This window comes from Oryctolagus cuniculus, chromosome 13 (genome assembly GCF_964237555.1).
Source record: "Oryctolagus cuniculus chromosome 13, mOryCun1.1, whole genome shotgun sequence".
NCBI lineage: Eukaryota > Metazoa > Chordata > Mammalia > Lagomorpha > Leporidae > Oryctolagus > Oryctolagus cuniculus.
The window spans coordinates 89,050,787-89,069,687 of record NC_091444.1 but is presented as its reverse complement, the minus strand read 5'-3'; the positions used below and the strand labels follow the sequence as shown (position 1 = coordinate 89,069,687).

At 40.0% G+C, this 18,901-nt stretch overlaps 2 pseudogenes; one reads left to right on the top strand and one right to left on the bottom strand.

Moving 5' to 3' along the window:
- Positions 1-3,986: 3,986 nt before the first annotated feature.
- On the bottom strand, positions 3,987-5,963 carry LOC138844902 (uncharacterized; annotated as a pseudogene).
- Positions 5,964-14,072: 8,109 nt separating this feature from the next.
- On the top strand, positions 14,073-18,166 carry LOC127488365 (palmitoyltransferase ZDHHC2-like; annotated as a pseudogene).
- Positions 18,167-18,901: the final 735 nt, after the last annotated feature.

Here is an 18,901-nt window from a genome sequence, read left to right as displayed (position 1 = left end):
CAAGTAAATGTAACAACAGACACCATAGAAATAAAAAGAATCATCAGAAATTACTACAAGGACTTGTATGCCAGCAAACAGGGAAACCTATCAGAAATGGCTAGATTCCTGGACACATGCAACCTACCTAAATTGAACCAGGAAGACATCGAAAACCTAAACAGACCCATAACTGAGACAGAAATTGAAACAGTAATAAAGGCCCTCCCAACAAAGAAAAGCCCAGGACCAGATGGATTCACTGCTGAATTCTACCAGACATTTAAAGAAGAACTAATCCTATTTCTTCTCAAACTATTCAGAACAATCGAAGAAGAGGGAATCCTCCCAAATTCTTTCTATGAAGCCAGCATCACCTTAATTCCTAAGCCGGAAAACGATGCAGCATTGAAAGAGAATTACAGACCAATATCCCTGATGAACACAGATGCAAAAATCCTCAATAAAATTCTTGCCAATAGAATACAACAACACATCAGAAAGATCATCCACCCAGACCAAGTGGGATTTATCCCTGGTATGCAGGGATGGTTTAATGTGCGCAAGACAATCAATGTGATACACCACATTAACAGACTGCAGAAGAAAAACCATATGATTATCTCAGTAGATGCCGAGAAAGCATTTGATAAAATACAACACCCGTTCATGATGAAAACTCTAAGCACTGGGTTTGGAAGGAACATTCCTCAATACAATCAAAGCAATCTATGAAAAACCCACAGCCAACATCCTATTGAATGGGGAAAAGTTGGAAGCATTTATTTCCACTGAGATCTGGGACCAGACAGGGATGTCCACTCTCACCACTGCTATTCAATATAGTTCTGGAGGTTCTAGCCAGAGCTATTAGGCAAGAAAAGGAAATTAAAGGGATACAAATTGGGAAGGAAGAACTCAAACTATCCCTCTTTGCAGATGATATGATTCTTTATTTAGGGGACCCAAAGAACTCTAAGAGACTATTGGAACTCATAGAAGAGTTTGGCAAAGTAGCAGGGTATAAAATCAATGCACAAAAATCAACAGCCTTTGTATACACAGACAATGCCATGGCTGAGGAAGAACTTCTAAGATCAATCCCATTCACAATAGCTACAAAAACAATCAAATAACTTGGAATAAACTTAACCAAGGACGTTAAAGATCTCTACGACGAAAATTACAAAACCTTAAAGAAAGAAATAGAAGAGGATACCAAGAAATGGAAAAATCTTCCATGCTCATGGATTGGAAGAATCAATATCATCAAAATGTCCATTCTCCCAAAAGCAATTTATAGATTCAATGCAATACCAATCAAGACCGAAGACCTTCTTCTCAGATCTGGAAAAAATGGTGCTGAAATTCATATGGAGGCACAAGAGACCTCGAATAGCTAAAGCAATCTTGTACAACAAAAACAAAGCTGGAGGCATCACAATACCAGATTTCAGGACATACTACAGGGCAGTTGTAATCAAAACAGCATGGTACTGGTACAGAAACAGATGGATAGATCAATGGAACAGAATTGAAACACCAGAAATGAACCCAAACATCTACAGCCAACTTATATTTGATCAAGGATCTAAAACTAATTCCTGGAGCAAGGACAGTCTATTCAATAAATGGTGCTGGGAAAATTGGATTTCCACGTGCAGAATCATGAAGCAAGACCCCTACCTTACACCTTACACAAATATCCACTCAACATGGATTAAAGACCTAAATCTACGACCTGACACCATCAAGTTACTAGAGAACATTGGAGAAACCCTTCAAGATATTGGCACATGCAAAGAATTTCTGGAAAAGACCCGGGAGGCACAGGCAGTCAAAGCCAAAATCAACTATTGGGATTGCCTCAAATTGAGAAGTTTCTGTACTGCAAAAGAAACAGGAGAGTGAAGAGACAACCGACAGAATGGGAAAAAATATTTGCAAACTATGCAACAGATAAAGGGTTAATAACCAGAATCTACAAAGAGATCAAGAAAATCCACAAAAACAAAACCAACAACCCACTTAAGACATGGGCCAAGGACCTCAATAGACATTTTTCAAAAGAGGAAATCCAAATGGCCAACAGGCACATGAAAAAATGTTCAAGGTCATTAGCAATCAGGGAAATGCAAATCAAAACCACAATGAGGTTTCACCTCACCCCGGTTAGAATGGCTCACATGCAGAAATCTACCAACAACAGATGCTGGCGAGGATGTGGGGAAAAAAGGACACTAACCCACTGTTGGTGGGAATGCAAACTGGCCAAGCCACTATGGAAGTCAGTCTGGAGATTCCTCAGAAACCTGAAGATAACCCTACCGTTCGACCCAGCCATCCCACTCCTTGGAATTTACCCAAAGGAATTTAAATTGGCAAACAAAAAAGCGGTCTGCACCCTAATGTTTATTGCAGCTCAATTCACAATAGCTAAGACCTGGAACCAACCTAAATGCCCATCAACAGTAGACTGGATAAAGAAATTATGGGATATGTACTCTTTAGAATACTATACCGCAGTAAGAAACAACGAAATCCAGTCATTTGCAACAAAATGGAGGAATCTGGGACACATCATTCTGAGTGAAATAAGCCAGTCCCAAAGGGACAAATACCATATGTTCTCCCTAATCAGTGACAATTGACTGAACACCAAAAAGGAAACCTCCTGAAGTGAAATGGACACTGTGAGAAATTGTGACTTGATCAGCATAGCCCTGACTGTTAATGAACAACTTAATACATTATCCCTCTTAGTAGTTTTTTTGTCTGTTCTACTTAATATGACTGGTTTAATTCTGTAATTAATACACAGTTATTCTTAAATGTTGAAAATTAACTGAAATGTGATCCCTGTTAAACATAAGAGTGGGAATAAGAGAGGGAAGAGATGTATAATTGGGGACATGCTCAAGCTGACTTGCCCCAAATGGTAGAGTTAGAAACATACCAGGGGATTCCAATTCAATTCCATCAAGGTGGCATGTACCAATGCCATCTCACTAGTCCAAGTGATCAATTTCAGTTCACAATTGATCATAATGAAAGGACTAAGAGTCAAAGGGAGCACATAAACAAGTCTAGTACCTGCTAACACTAACTGATAGAATAAATAAAGGGGAGAGTGATCCAACATGGGAAGTGAGATACTCAGCAGACTCATAGAATGGCAGATGTCCTAAATAGCACTCTGGCCTCAGAATCAGCCCTAAAGGCATTCGGATCTGGCTGAAAAGCCCATGAGAGTATTTCAGGCATGGAAAGCCAAGACACTCTGGCAAAAGATCTCTGTGAGTGAGATCCCAGTGGAAAGAACAGGTCATCAAAGAAGGAGGTACCTTTCTCTGAAGGGAGGAGAGAACCTCCACTTTGACTATGACCTTGTCTAAACAAGATAAGAGTTGGAGAAATCAGAGGGCTTCCATGGCCTTGGAAACTCATGACTGGAGCATAGGGAGATTACTGATGCCATAGACAGGAGTGTCAATTGGTAAAGTCAACAACAGGAGTCACTGTGCACTTACTCCTCATGTAGGATCTCTGTCCTTAATGTGCTGTGCATTGAGATTTAATGCTATAACGAGTACTCAAACAATATATTTCACTTTGTGTTTCTATGGGGGTGCAAACTGTTGAAATCTTTACTTAATGCATACTAAACTGATCTTCTGTTAAAAAAAAAGAAATTATCAATTTCCAACTTGACTCTCACTGGGATTAAACATGACAATAGGTCTGATCTGATTTCATCATCATTTAAAAAAATCATCTATTATTTTTCACTTTATGTTTCTGTGTGGGAGCAAACTGTTGAAATCCTTACTTAATGTTTACTAAGCTGATCTTCTGTATATTAAGATAATCGAAAATGAATCTTGATGTGAATGGAAGGGGAGAGGGAGTGGGAAAGGGGAGGGTTGTGGGTGGGAGGGACGGTATGGGGGGGAAGCCATTGTAATCCATAAATCGTACTTTGGAAATTTATATTCATTAAATAAAAGTTAAAAAAAAAAGTAAAAAAAATAAAAAGGAACTCCTAGAGCCAATAGTCTTTTGATATGTGGGCGAATTTCTTCCCGAGCTTTTTTATTCATAGGGTATTGCCTAACCAGAACAGGAACCACACTGGCTTTTAAAGTGACAACCACCGGAGGCTGGCACACAGCCAACCCCAATCCTGCTGTTTTGGCCCAAGAATGGGGATAAGCAGTGAGCCAAAGCTGAATTCTTGATTCCTGTGTCTCTCCTGATTTTTCGTGGAGACAATACTCATCCTCTACTGACATGGTGAGCACAGTAGTCATTGGTGCTTCTACTAAAGAATTTAAGAATTCTACCCACGGGCCAGCCGGCTCAAAGGTTATTCTAGCCTCTAATTTGGTAAGCAAGTCTCTTCCCATCAGAGGAGCTGGGCAGTTAGGGATCACCAAGAATGAGTGCTGAACTTTTCCTTTTCCCAGATCCATAGTTCGTTTCGTGGTCCATGCCCAATATTGACTACCATTAGCTCCCTGTACTAATGACCTTTTGTTAGATAATGGACCCAAAGGTTTCTGCAGAATGGAATAGACGGCTCCCGTATCTATTTCAAAATTGATGGTAGTCCCCTCCACGTTAAAGTTTACCCTGAGCTCGGGGAGGGGATCCGAGCCCTGTCACCCCTAGTCATCTTCTTCCAAGGCTAGGACCACTGGCGCAGATGGCGCCTTGAGCTGAGCAGCATTCTTCTTAGGACAGTCCCTCATCCAGTGTCCCTTATCCTTACAATAGGCACACTGGTCGGAGTCCAAAGGTGGGCGGCGTCATTGGCCTGGTCTACCAGCCCTTTTGCTTCCCCCATTGTCCACTACAGTGGCTAAAATTCTGGCTAGGTCTCGATTCTGCCTCTTGTTTTGTGCTCTTTCCCTTTCTTCTTTTTCGGTCTCCCTTTTTCTATCTTGTTCCTCCCTTTCTCTTTCCCTTCGCTGCTCTTTTTCTTCCTCTGTTTCCCTTTTGTAAAACACCTTATCAGCTTCCTTGACTAAATCTCGCAAGGTGAGATCCTGCAGCCCCTCCAACCATTGCAACTTGCAGCGAATATCCGGGGCCGACTGGCCGATGAAGGCCATAGACATTGAACCTCGCTGCCCTTCCGACTGAGGGTCAAAGGGTGTGTACCTCTGATAGGCTTTCATTAATCTTTCTAAGAACATAGAAGGTGTTTCAGTAGGTCCCTGGATTACTTCTCTTACCTTGGCCAAATTGGTGGGCTTTCAGGCAGCAGCCCGAAGCCCGGCCACTAGAGACTGGCGATAGATGGACAGATGCTCCCTACCTTCTCACGTGTTGGGGTCCCAATCAGGTCGACACAAGGGAAATGAGTCATCAATGATATTTTGCAGCTGCGTAGGTCTCCCATCCTGCCCAGGAACATTCTTCCTGGCTTCTAAGAGTATCCTGTCCCGCTCCTCAGTGGTGAAGAGTGTGTTCAGCAACTGCTGACAGTCATCCCAGGTTGGCTGATGGGAGAACATCAGTGACTCGACCAAACCTGTCAAATGAGTGGGATCCTCTGAAAAGGGAGGGTTATTATTTTTCCAATTATAAAGATCAGATGAAGAGAACGGCCAATATTGTAAAATCTGCATCCCTCCTCCTTCGTCTAGTGGAGAGCCCACAGGTCTTAACAGCAATGTGACAGCTACATCTTCAAGATTGTGAACGCTTCTACTCCGAATTCCCTTGGCGGGTCCCTCCGGGGAAGGAGAGGGCACTACTGAGGGACTAGGTGACGTGGATGTCGCACTGGATGGCATTTCCAGTTCTGGCGGGCTGGCTGGAGCAGATGGGGGAAGTGAAGGGGAGGGAGAAGGAATTGGTGGGTAAAGAGGAGCACGAGGGTATGGGGGTAAAGCGTCAAAGTTCAGAAGATCAAACTGAGACTCAGGGAGAACTGGGGACCAGGAGAATGGGGATTTTGTCAACCACAAGGTCTTCATTGAGATATTTTCTGTTACAAGAGACTCATTAGGGGCTTGAAAAGACTTTACTCAGTCAGGCGGATTTTCACACAGCTCTTGCCATACCAGTATATATGTGTGCTGGTCAGGATGTCCATACTTTCCAGGTTGGAAGACTGCCTCTTTCACTCGTTGAATGAGTGGTAAGTGGAAAGAGCCCTTGGGGGGCCAATCCACTCTGAGAGCTGGCCACTCAGAGGCACAGAAGGTCTGCCACTTAGCCTTCTTAATCAGAAGAGAGAGATTAGATCCCCTAGCCCACACATCAGGCCAGTGAGCCAGAGTAAGAGATAGTGGCATGGACACAGTTTGACCCATGTTACAGACAGAAAAGCAATCCCCCCCCCAAAAAAAAATTGAAACCTAAAATGTAATCGCTGTTGGCACAAAACTCCCGCCTAGGGGAATTTCTGATGGGAGTTTCACTGAGTGTCCTCAGTCTCCTGGTCCTTTCGGGGCATCCCCTGAGGTGGTAGCCTGGGGCTTCCAGGCACGTCTGCCAGCCACAGTGCGTACTGTGCCAACCCAAAAACCAAAACAGAAACAGGGCTGTAACCCGAAAAACTGAAACCTGAGGCACGCATACACTGAGTCCCTACCTTAGGCGCCTTTCTACTTACCCCAAGAGACATCCGTTGGAGGCGTCCACAGGAGCCGCAATCTCCTGGGGCCTCCAAATGTTAGAGTCGACCACCCAAAAAACGTCACCAAGAGACACGTCTCTTACACAAACAGCAAGGGGAAGCTTTATTGATTATCCAGCATGCTGGGGCTGTCTGATCATACAAGAGCAGAGCAGCCCCCAATAACCAAAGGTTAGGGTTTATAAAGACAAAAACCACAAAACCAGGAAGGGGGGAATACATGGTTGCTATGCACAGTTGCTATGCACAGTTGCTAAGATCAAAAGAGAGTATATAAAATCAAAAGAGAGTATATGGTTACTGGGGTCAACATAACCTAAAACCTAAGTGAAATTAATATTCATCATAATCTTGACAATACCAGTTACAATCTTATAATTACCAATAAGGACTTGACATTAATGCAAGACACAGACAAATCACATCTTCATTATGAACCCTGGTAACCCAGGGGCAACTTTTTGTGCTTGTAAGCTTGAGCAATCATGCTAGGGGGTTTTTGTGCTCTGCCAAGGGTGATATAGTGTACTGCTATTGTTTGACTATTTGAAACCATAGTTTCAGACCAGAGTCTCATGGGGAGGGGGTGGGTGTTGGAGTCTCAAGTGCTCCAAAATGGAGTCCCTACTGTCAGGGGGCTACTTCAATCCCCATCACATGTCCGTCACCACCACCAACACCACCACCACCACCATCGCCATCACACACCCATCACCCCATCACTGCCTCTCATGCTGCAGCTGCAGGCCAAGCGCCCACCTCATCCAAACCTGCAGCTGCCCCAGCCAGGCTCAATCCCTGGCCCCAGGTCACAGTTTCATGGGGAGAATGAGTGACAGCTGTCCATCACTGCCACTCTCACTCCTGGACCCCCAGAGTTCCACCCGGCATAGGTGGGTGGCGGGGTATCCACCTGGTGGATGTGCAGGTGTGTGACCATGACTGTGTTATGTTCCTATTTGTCCTGAAATCTTCAGTAAGTTCTTGGTAATTGTAAAATCTGCTGAAAGGTGTTTTTTGGGAGGTTAGAAGGTGAACTACAATTACTTAGGTGACTGGGAGAGCATTGAATCTTCCTAGCTGAGACAAGCTGTGGTTGCCCTGAAAATGATCTAGCAAAGTTTGAGGGATGACCATATACCCATGGGAGAAACTGAGCAGTAAAGTGGCAGCGTCTTAGGATTTTGTGTCCCAAGTCAGTGTTGTAAAGGGAAAAGACAGGAATCAGAAGGTCTCTGGGGAAACTCACATACATGAACAGTAGCTAAATCCCAGTAAGTTGGATGATACTGAAAAGTAATGGTTCAAAGATAGTTTAAAAAAGAAGAAAAGCAATAGCTTAGCAGCTATTAGGCCATATACACATAATTCTTGTGTACATAGAAAAGAGTGTTAAGTTTCCCACTAACCCAGCATAACCTCAGGCTTGTCACATGAGGCAATGAGCTGGTAGACCAAAGGGACATCAGGTTAAAAGGTAATTCCTTCCCTCACCATCACTATTCAAAACAAGAAAGTGTTTGTACTGCCTAGCTACTTTTAGAGGAACATTTCATTTTATGAGCTTATGCTCTGCATGCTGTCCTTGTAAGGGAGATAGTAAGTATGTTGCATTTAAAAAAGATCCAATAAAGAGGGAAGATTGTTCTAAGTGTCTTGCAGACTGAACCATTTGTTAAAACGAGACCCCTATTAACAGAAAAAAAAAGCCTCATGTACCACAATAAAATACTATTGCAGAATCTGGAAATGCAATGTGAAGGTTGTCCTAACCCAACTAGACTTCCATTAATGGAGTTATTGAGTAACTTTTTTTGTTAAAAATGATAAATTCAGAAAATTTTAAGCAGTGCAGGACACCAGACTGGTATAAAATAGGACTGAACCAAGGAAACTAAGACATTTGGTCTCATTGACACAGTTGATAGTGAAACTTACAGGGAACCCACATATTTGAACTCATGAGAAGGGAGGAAGGAAAACAAGCTAACTGATCTTTTATTTAATTGAAAAATTGAACTCAAAACCACATATTCATAATTATCAAATCCATTTATCCAACAAACTGGAAAATCTAGAAGAAATGGATGTATTTCAGGACACAGTCTACCATATTGTAGTCATGAAGACAAAAAGCTTAAACAGAACAATAATGAAGATAGCAATGGAATCAGTAATGAGGATCCTCCCAGCAAAAAAAGGCCAGGACTGGATGGCTTCACTGCTGAACTACACCAGTCCTTTAAAGAGTAACAAATTCTAATTATTCTCAAAGTGTTTAAAATAATTGAAAGGGGTGAATTCCTCCCAAACTCCTTCTATGAGGCCAGTATCACCTTAATTCCATAACCTGAAAAAATATAGAAAGAGAACTGCAGACCAATGTCCCTTATGAACATAGACACAAAAACTCTCAACAAAATACTAGCTAATTGAATCCTACAACACATCAGAAGGATCACTCACCAGAACCATATAGGCGTTATCCCTGGTATGTAGGGATGGTGCAACATAGGCATATCACTAAATGTGACACATCATATCAACAAATTGAAGCATAAAACCCATATTATTATCTCAAAAGATGCAGAGAAAGCATTTGATAAATACAACATCTTTTCATGATATAAATATTAAGCAAATTGAGTATATAAGGAACATTCCTTAGCACAAACAAGACAATAGATAACAAACACACAACCAGTATCATATTCAATGGACAAAAGTTAGGAGCATTTGCACTGAAATCTGGAACTAGATAAAGATGCCTGCACACTTTCACCATTGCTATTCAATATAGTCCTGGAAGTTTTTGGCAGAACCATTAGGCAAGAAAAATAAATCCGCAGCTTCAATATATTAAAGGAAGAGAAATTTGTGAATTTTTACCAAGATGAAATTCTTTGGCGACCTAGAGTTGAAATCTTCAAATAAGACAGAATATACATAGCTGATAAATTTACTATGATGATGACAATTCATATACACAGTTAAAGCATACAAAGAGGTGTGTCATAGGTTTGGTCACTTAACAAATACAGTCAGGGCTGGCTCTATGACATAGCAGGTAAGGGCACCACCTCCAGTGCTGGCATCCCATATGGGCATTGGTTCAAATCTTGTTGCTCCACTTCTGATCCAGCTCTCTCTTATGGCTTTGGAAACCAGTTGAAGATGGACAAAGTCTTTAGGCCTGTGCACCCATGTGAGCAACCCAGAAGAAGCTCCTGGCTCCTGGCTTTGGATTGGTGCAACTCCAGCTGTTGTGGCCAATTGGGGAGTGAAGCAATGGATGGAAGACTTTTCTTTCTCTCTCTCCATCTCTCCTTCTCTCTGTGTGTAACTTTGACTTTCAAATAAATAAATAAATCTTAAAAAAATACAGTCTTTTCATCCTTATTCATGGAGAACAGATATGCCAGGTTTTAAAACACTAAAGCTATATATAAAAGTCTGAATTGCAAAATAAGCACTTTAGAATCTAAGATGGACTTAGGTGCTTATGTTCACCTGTAGTAAAATTCAAAATGATCATTCTATCTATAATACACATAGTAACCTAATCAAGGAAATGGAAGTTTTATTGTCTGCAGATTTTTATTTGAAAATGATTCTCATGTCTTAGAAGTCCTTGGTAGTAAGCAGGAGGGCAGGAATTGTTCCTTAGTACTTGTCCTCTGTGCCTTCATTTGTCATCCTTGAAAATACTTCCTGACATCTTCTCTTAATATCAGAAGGAACTTAGGAGCCCTCAGCCTTCTTTTCTGTGATTCTGAAATTATATTATCGCTTGGCACTTACCAGCATACTTCCCTGCAATGGAGAGTTGTGAGGAATCATATTCCACTATTACAATAGAAGTTTCTTATTTTAAAGTCTTCCTCATATTCATCATCACTCCCAAATGTATTAGTATAATGACCTAGATATATTATAATAAATTACTCAAAAACATTTGATCAATGTGCAAATTCTGCTATAAATAACAGTTTGTATTAACATTCAAAAACTTTAAAGTTTATTTTCTTACATTCCTTGATTTTAAATGCATTTTCTTCATTTCCTTTTTAAAAAAATATTTTTCATTAGATGGCAGCATTTGGGATGTGGGTCTTTAAAATAAAACCAAGAAGGGATATATTCTATATTCTTTGTTTTATTTTTTATTAACCTTCAAGTATCCAATTAACAAAATATCTTTAGTGGATTAAACAGATGTATCATAAAAGTCATTTCGATTTTACAAATACCCTCTATCTTGGGTAATTTCACCTATTCATTAACAAATGGTTTATTTGAGTTGACAAAAGGAAAAGGGATACAAATTATGAACTATTGAACATCTACTGCAAGTACATGCAATGCGAAACACTAAGTGTTTTGTATTTGCATCTATACATACTTGTTTTCTCATTCAATAATAGTTGGCATAGGTTCAGAGAATGACACAGGCCATGGGTAAGAATTAGTAATATTAATCTGTTAAAGTCACATTTACTATGATCCACCAAAGTATACCAAAAGATTGATAAAAACATTTTCTGTACACAGTTAGGTTTAGTTTGTAGTTAAATGTAATGAAAAGACATTTTTATATACATTGGCAAAAATCACATGTGCTAGGGCTGCCATTGTGGCAAAATGAGTTAAGCCACTGCCAACAGTGCCAGAATCCCAGCTCCCTACTAATGTTCTTGGGAAAACAGCAGAAGATAGCCCAAGTCCTTAGGCCCCTGTATCCAGGTGAAAGACCCAGATGAAGTCCCTGGTTCCTGGATTCAGCCTGGCCTAGCCCTGGCCATGTCAATCATCTGGGGAGAGAACTGAATTAATAAAATTTAAAGTCTGTATTGGATTGCTTTGGGGTCCTTCATCTGGAGAAATGTGGTTTATGGCCTTGTTCTGATTTTGGTATTTAGTGCCAGGTATCCATCACCTGGGGTAGGCTTTATTTTGGTAAATAGAACTTACTACTTATTCTCAAAAGACTGTTCTTGTCAGAATAATACTTTTTTAAATGGAACATTGAATTTAGTTACCAAATGCCAAGAACGTTTCTGAATATTCTGTTATCTTTCCCATCATTTCAGATTAGCCAGACATGTGAGAAAATATCTACATTTTGAGCAATAAAATTGAGGTAATGAAAGCTCTGGCTTCCTGTAGGTAACATCTAGTATTGATAACCAAATTTTTCTTGTTCTTTCTTTTTTATTATTGTTTAAGGCTGGAGTGTGTTACTCTTGTGATACTTGACACAAGGCTGGTCTTGAGCACTGTGGGGAGGGAAAATCAGCTAGGAGACTCCCCAGGGAATCTCATTTCTGACCCCGGAGACTTAAAGGGAGACAGATGCTCAACATCCCCCAAATGGTTGAAACCAACTCTTCAGATCTCAGTTCCTTCGCCCAAACAACTTGGAAGTCCCAAATGTGATAAAATTAATTACAACTCCCATATACATTACAACACTCAGAAGTCCTGGGCTCAGCAAAAGGAGGGATGGATGTTATCAGTCATCAAAAATTTATGGAAGGGCACCCATCCCCCATAATCTCTCCTATTTTCCCTGGATTTAGGCCACTGGTAAAATAGGCGTGGGAGGAGGAAACAGGAACTCAACAAAATGCACTCACCCCCATTTGAGGATTGCTTCTCCAAGGCCTCAGCAGCACACCCTGTTTATGCTCTGTCCATTTCACTCCCTACCCCTGACCAAAACCCAGTGTTCCAGAATGCCTGGGGGGAGGCGAGAGGGATGTCATGAGGTGGAAGGAGCTGGCCCAAGTCCCAACAGAAGCCCTGGGAAACAGCTCTAATTAAGATGGCACACTGAGGAGTGATCTCATCCAGAGCGTAAACATGGCCCTAACTGATCTTAAGTGTGGGGGGACCTGCAAGGAAGGGCCAGATGGACTACCTAGCCCAGATCAATCTTCAGAGGCTGGACTTGGAGTGAGGAAAATGAGTGGAGGAGAGCAGGTTCCCAGTTTGCAGGCTATGGCCAAAGTCCCCAGTAACACCCAGCCAGTGGCAGGAATGTGGAGGAGGCCCCTCTTGAAATATTGGTGGCTACAGTCTCTTATGATCTCTGATGCTGGGGGGCTCAATCTTTTCCTTGGAAGCCTTCCTCCAACTTCTCTTCCTTCTGAGGCATCCCATGCTGGATCCTGGAGCCTGAGGCATCCCAGGGGCCTGTGTTGGAGGGGGTGCTGTTCTCCACCTCCATGGGGACAGGCCACTCCCCTGTATGGTGGCTGTGGCCTTTTCCACTTTGAGGTCTTCTGCCTCTTTGAAACTTTAGGGAGCCCTCCAGCAGGTCCCCTGCTCTCCTCTTCAGTGTCCTTTTCTCTTTTTCTAGGCATGGTGGGTGTGGGTTTGCATAATTGCTTGTGTGTGAAATGCAATCCCTCCCTACTCTGTGGGAGCCTCTTCCTCCACCTAGGCCCTCTCCCACTCTTCCACTCCTGGAGATGATTGATATGAATAGTCTGCCTAGTTTTGTTCTCTGGAACAAAAACCACTTTTTAATTTTTGATACCATTTATACTATGGGCAAAGCATAATCCTGTAATTTACTGTGGTAATCTCACACAGAGATGAGCTAAGGAGAGAATTCTAAGGCTTCTGTCTAGTTATCACTTCTACTGATTAGTGAAGACATCAGGACAATGCTTTTAGATTCTCAGGCTTGCTCAATTAAACTCAACATTTTTACCTGTTTAGCATCTCTTGTTCCTTACCTTTTCTTTATTATAAGGGATAGAAACTATAGAAGACAAAAAAAAAAACTATGGAATACACACAATCATAAAAAAGGTTCAAGTCAAGATTCATTAATTTCTTTCCTATTGTTCTTCTGAGATTATTTTTCTCCAGTCAGAATGTTTACTTCAAATTTTGTTTGAGTAACATTTCAATTTTTATTTGAAATTGCATATATACTTATATATATATATATATATAAATACACTTTCACATGATGTTTATAGGTGTTAATGAATACTGACTATACACATATACTGACAGCAGTACAAAATTCAGATTCCTCAACTAATACAGTGAAGCCAGACATGGATAAGTCAGCTATTGTCTCACATTGGATCCTTTGGAGATTATATATTTTGCTGTCTTGTTTGTCTTTAGTTTCAAAAAGTGAAGCTACGAAGTGGCTAAGTATGGTTTACCTTGAAAATGGTTTGCAGTGGCCGGCGCCGCAGCTGAATAGGCTAATCCTCCGCCTTGCGGCACCGGCACACTGGGTTCTAGTCCCGGTTGGGGTGCCGGATTCTGTCCCCCTTGCCCCTCTTCCAGGCCAGCTCTCTGCTATGGCCCAGGAGTGCAGTGGAGGATGGCCCAAGTCCTTGGGCCCTGCACCCCATGGGAGACCAGGAGAAGCACCTGGATCCTGCCTTCAGATCAGCGTGGTACACTGGCCATGGCAGCCATTGTGGGGTGAACCAACGGAAAAGGAAGACCTTTCTCTCTGTCTCTCTCTCTCACTGTCCACTCTGCCTGTCAAAAAAAAAAAAAAGAAAAAAAGAAAAGAAAAGAAAGAAAATGGTTTGCAGCATTTAATGGATCTATTACTTGGTGATTGTTGACTTTTGAAAGATTTGCAAAATTTTCAATGATTTTCTTCTCCAACATTGTTTCTCTTTCTTGTTTCTCCTTTTTAATCCTTTCCACTTGGGCCTACATTTCAAATATGTCAGCAGTTTCTCTGTGACATTTAATTCCTGCATCATTGTCATTTTTCATCTTTTATTTTCTACCCATTTTAAGACTGGATATTTTACTCTCATTTTGATTTGGCTTTCTATAAACAGAGATTATGCGTGCATGTGTTGGACAACAAAAACAAAAAAAAATAGAAAGAAAAGGCATTTTTAAATCTACATGTAGAGCTGCTTCCTCCTCCTGCAGCTGCCACCTCTGCTGGGCTGAGGAGCCAGGAGTCCACAGCACTGGCTCCAGTCTGCAGGCCGGGGACTTAGTGCCATGGCAGCGGCAGTAGCCGCAGTGCAACCAGCTTCCACCCCCAGGAGCGCCAGGTGCGGCCAGCCCACCCCAAGGCCAGAGCTGGGCAGGTGGATGCGGCTGGAAGATGGCACTCTCAGGCCCGCTCAGCATCAGGTGGCAGTGCCGGGGGGTGCTGTCCTGGATCCCAGCAGAGTTCATCAGCCTCCTGTTGGGCTGGTCATACTATGCCTTTGCCATCCAGCTCTGACTAATTTCCATGGAAAACATTGGTGAACAAGTTGTGTGCTTGATGGCTTATCACCTACTTTTCATGATGTTTGGTCCTACTGGAAAACTATCTTTACATTACCAATGGATCCTTCAAAAGAATGTCATCTCTCTTATGCAGAGAAAGAATTGTTGGAGAGAGAGCCAAGAGGACAACCCCATCAGGAAGTTCTTAGGTGAGCAGCCAGGGATCTTCCCATTTATACCAGGGCCATGACTGGAGCCATCCACTACTGTGACAGATGCCAACTTATAAAACCAGATCACTGCCATCCCTGTTCCATCTGCAATAAATGTATTTTGAAGATGGATCATCATTGCCCATGGGTGAACAATTGTGTGGGAATTTCAGATTATAAATTCTTCCTTCTTTTCATGGCTTGTTCTCTGCTGTACTGTATTTTAATGGCTGCTACAGACTTACAGTATTTTGTCTAATTTTGGATAAGTGGTCTACCAAATACTCAAGCCAAGTTCCATATGAGGTTTCAATTCTTTGCTGCAGCTAGTTTTCTGTCAGCTCATCTTCTCTGTTTGGCTATCACTGTTGGCTAGTCAGCAAAAACAAATCTACATTAGAGGCATCCAGGAGTCCAGTATTTCTTTTTTTATTTTTTTATTTTTAACTTTTATTTAATGAATATAAATTTCCAAAGTACAGCTTATGGATTACAATGGCTTCCCCCCCATAACGTCCCTCCCACCCGCAACCCTCCCCTTTCCCACTCCTTCTCCCATTCACATAAAGATTCATTTTTGATTCTCTTTATATACAGAAGATCAGTTTAGCATACATTAAGTAAAGATTTCAACAGTTTACTCCCACACAGAAACATAAAGTGAAAAATACTGTTTGAGTACTAGTTATAGCATTAAATCTCAATGTACAGCACACTAAGGACAGAGATCCTCCATGAGGAGTAAGTGCACAGTGAGGACTCCAGTATTTCAACATGGAACCGATAAAAATGGATTCAAGTCAGGTCTCAGTAAAAAATAATGAGATAAGTTTTTGGTGATGAGAAGTACTGGTTGCTAACCATTTTCTCAAGTCGGAGTGCTGACTTGTTAACCAGGATCCTGGACAACCATCTACCCTGTAGGGCTGAATTCAACAGCTAAAAATCCTGAAAGCCAGGGCTGAATTCAACAGCTAAAAATCCTGAAAACCATCAGTTTCCTGCAAAGCCATAGAGAGAATCCCAGAGCCACCTTCTTACTGACTCTCAGTCTTGGACAGAAAACAACATAAACCCTGGAAGAGGCAAAGCTGTTATGAGCAATCCTGCATTAACCATGGAGAATGAGACTTAATCCTCAAGCAAAGTAAATTCATGCTTTATTAAAGTATCGATGCTGTACATGGATGAAAGGCTCCCATATGAAGGCACCATTTGGATATGCAGAATATGAGTTGATCGCAAGTTGTTACTTAAAACATAACACACTTTTGATCCAATATACAGAATGTTATAAGTAACAAAGATTCTTATTACATATTAAAATTTTTATGGTTTATGAATCAAAGAAGAAATATCTTCCATCAAAAACTTGGCCTAAATTCATGAGCCAGTTTTCACCTAAATAATGTGGGTAGCACAGTTTATTACTTAAAAACTTATTGATTATCTGATTTTTTTATTTCAAAAATGGAGGCTTAAGATATTGTTTCAGAATTAAAGGATTTCATGTCACATTATAAGGTGCTTGATTTGTAAAATGTTAGTTACTATTAAGAAGGTAGAGGAAATAAACCAGACTTCTTTTAGTTTTTACTTCTGATAGGAAATGAGCCTGAGACTTAGTGACCCGTCATAACTATGACTTCATTACAAAGTCCAAATGGCCTGTACTTGAAGATCACCATCCATTTTTATCAGACTTTAATCTACTTCTAGACTTTGCTCCCCATTAGAAAACAAGTATGAACATTGAAGCTGGAGCTTTCTGATCAAGCAAATGGCTAGAACACATTTCTGAAAATGAATCCAATGTTCTTAGAAAATAATTCTAAATCAGAAACACCTTTCTTCTTTTCTGATTTTTGTAATTGTAGGAAAATCTGTAACATTATTGACTTCTGATACATTTTTGTGGGCTTAGGTTTTTACAAACATCTTTTTTGGTCATTTCTCCTACTGAACTTAGTAAAAGTATTGAACTTCTGTTAAGAATTCCTTTTGGGTCAATGGATTTGCCCTCCAGTAATATCTCTATTATTTGTCCTGTTAATCCTCCAGTGGTATCTATATTATTTTTGTCTTCTCATCAAAATTATGACAGTAAAACTATATGTTTCCTGAAGTACCTATCAAGATTAAATTATGCCAATCATTAAGCAAAAATCATATTGTTTTGGAAATTTAGTTCAGTATGAATTAAATGGCATGCTGCTTGAAAATTTAGTTTAAGATAAAAAGATATTTCTGTTGATGCTAAGGTGTTTGGCTTCATTAAATATACTAAGAAGCTCTTGTGCTTTGTATGCACTATTTACAAAAAGAGCATTATTTTTTATTTGAATGAACTATAAGTTTTGTAAATGTTAACAATTAGGATAAGCTGTATACTTTTTTTAGTATTGACTGAGAATTTAAAGCAGATTATCTTTTAAAACCACATAGTTAAGTAACTGGTATGTAATCAAAGAGAAAATGATAATAAACTTTTCAAAATGTTTGTTAGAAAAATATTCAATACAGATAAACTAAAATACCAGAGGACAATGGAATAAAAGCTCTTTGCTATTACTTATCCTTGCTAAAAATATGAAAACTTTTATATTAAATGTGTTTATGGAATGAGCTACATAGGCCAAGTCCATTTTATAGGAATGCAGGAATGCAATTCTTTGAACAATATAGCAGCAGTCTTTTTCAGACTTTTTTTTAAGCTGAAGAATTTGACAATCTGCTTCAAAAAATCTGGGAAGACATGATATATTCTGGCTTTTACCTTAAAGTTTTTTTCAGGATAATTCATTATCCTGAAATGCCACACTAGAAATGATAACTACTGTTAGAAGTCTTAAGGGCAAGAGCAGCATTTGATGTATTCAGAATCATATGTAGCCAGATATTTTTTCAAAGCACAGGACTAGTATAGTGATATCCTGGACTGGATTCTGTTAGGTGTTCCCTCTTGCAAAGTGGAAGCCAGGGGAAAAAGAGGAATTTGTGCCATTTACCCTGCCATAGTACTGGTAACTTCCCCCTCTGAGTCTTTTATGTATTCACTTAAACACCTAAGTGAATATACCTAAAAATTGCATTTGGAAAAGTAAAAAAATTAAAATAAAAATTTTTCAAAAAAAAAGAAATCTACATGTATAGATTTAATTGTACATTCAAAGATTTCTTGTCATTATTCCTTCAATAATACAATAATTATTTTCATAGCATTTACATTTTAGTAGGTACTTAAGTAAATCCAGATGATTTAAGGTGTACCAGAAGATGTGACTATGTTATGTATAAATACTATGCCATTTTATATAAGAGATTTAGGAATCCATGGATTTGGGATATCTGTGAGTGGCATTGGAGCCAATCCTCCATGAATTCTGAAGGCCAGCAAATATTCCACTTCTCTAACTTTCACTTTAGTTTTTTCTAAGCTGTTATTAATTTCATTCGTTGACTTCTTATTTTAGTTTTTCTATTTTTGTGTTAAAGTATTTCTATGTGATTTTTATACTAATTTTTATTTCTCTGTGAAAACTGTCTTATCATGAATCTTGAATATGTGTCAGTTATCTATATTCTAGTCTTGATAACTCCAATATCTAGATCTCCAGTCATTCTGTTCATATATCTTTCTTCCCAGCATGTCTATTAAATTTAAGTTGTATGTTAGATACTCTGTATGAAAAAAATGCAGACATAAGTTGAGGTTCTGAATGATCCTATCTTTATTAAGAGAAATTTTTCTTTTACTTTTTGCAAGCAACCAATCAGTGTAGTGACAGTTTATTTCAAAACAATCAATTGTTTACCTGCTACTGAAAATATAGTAAAGATGATT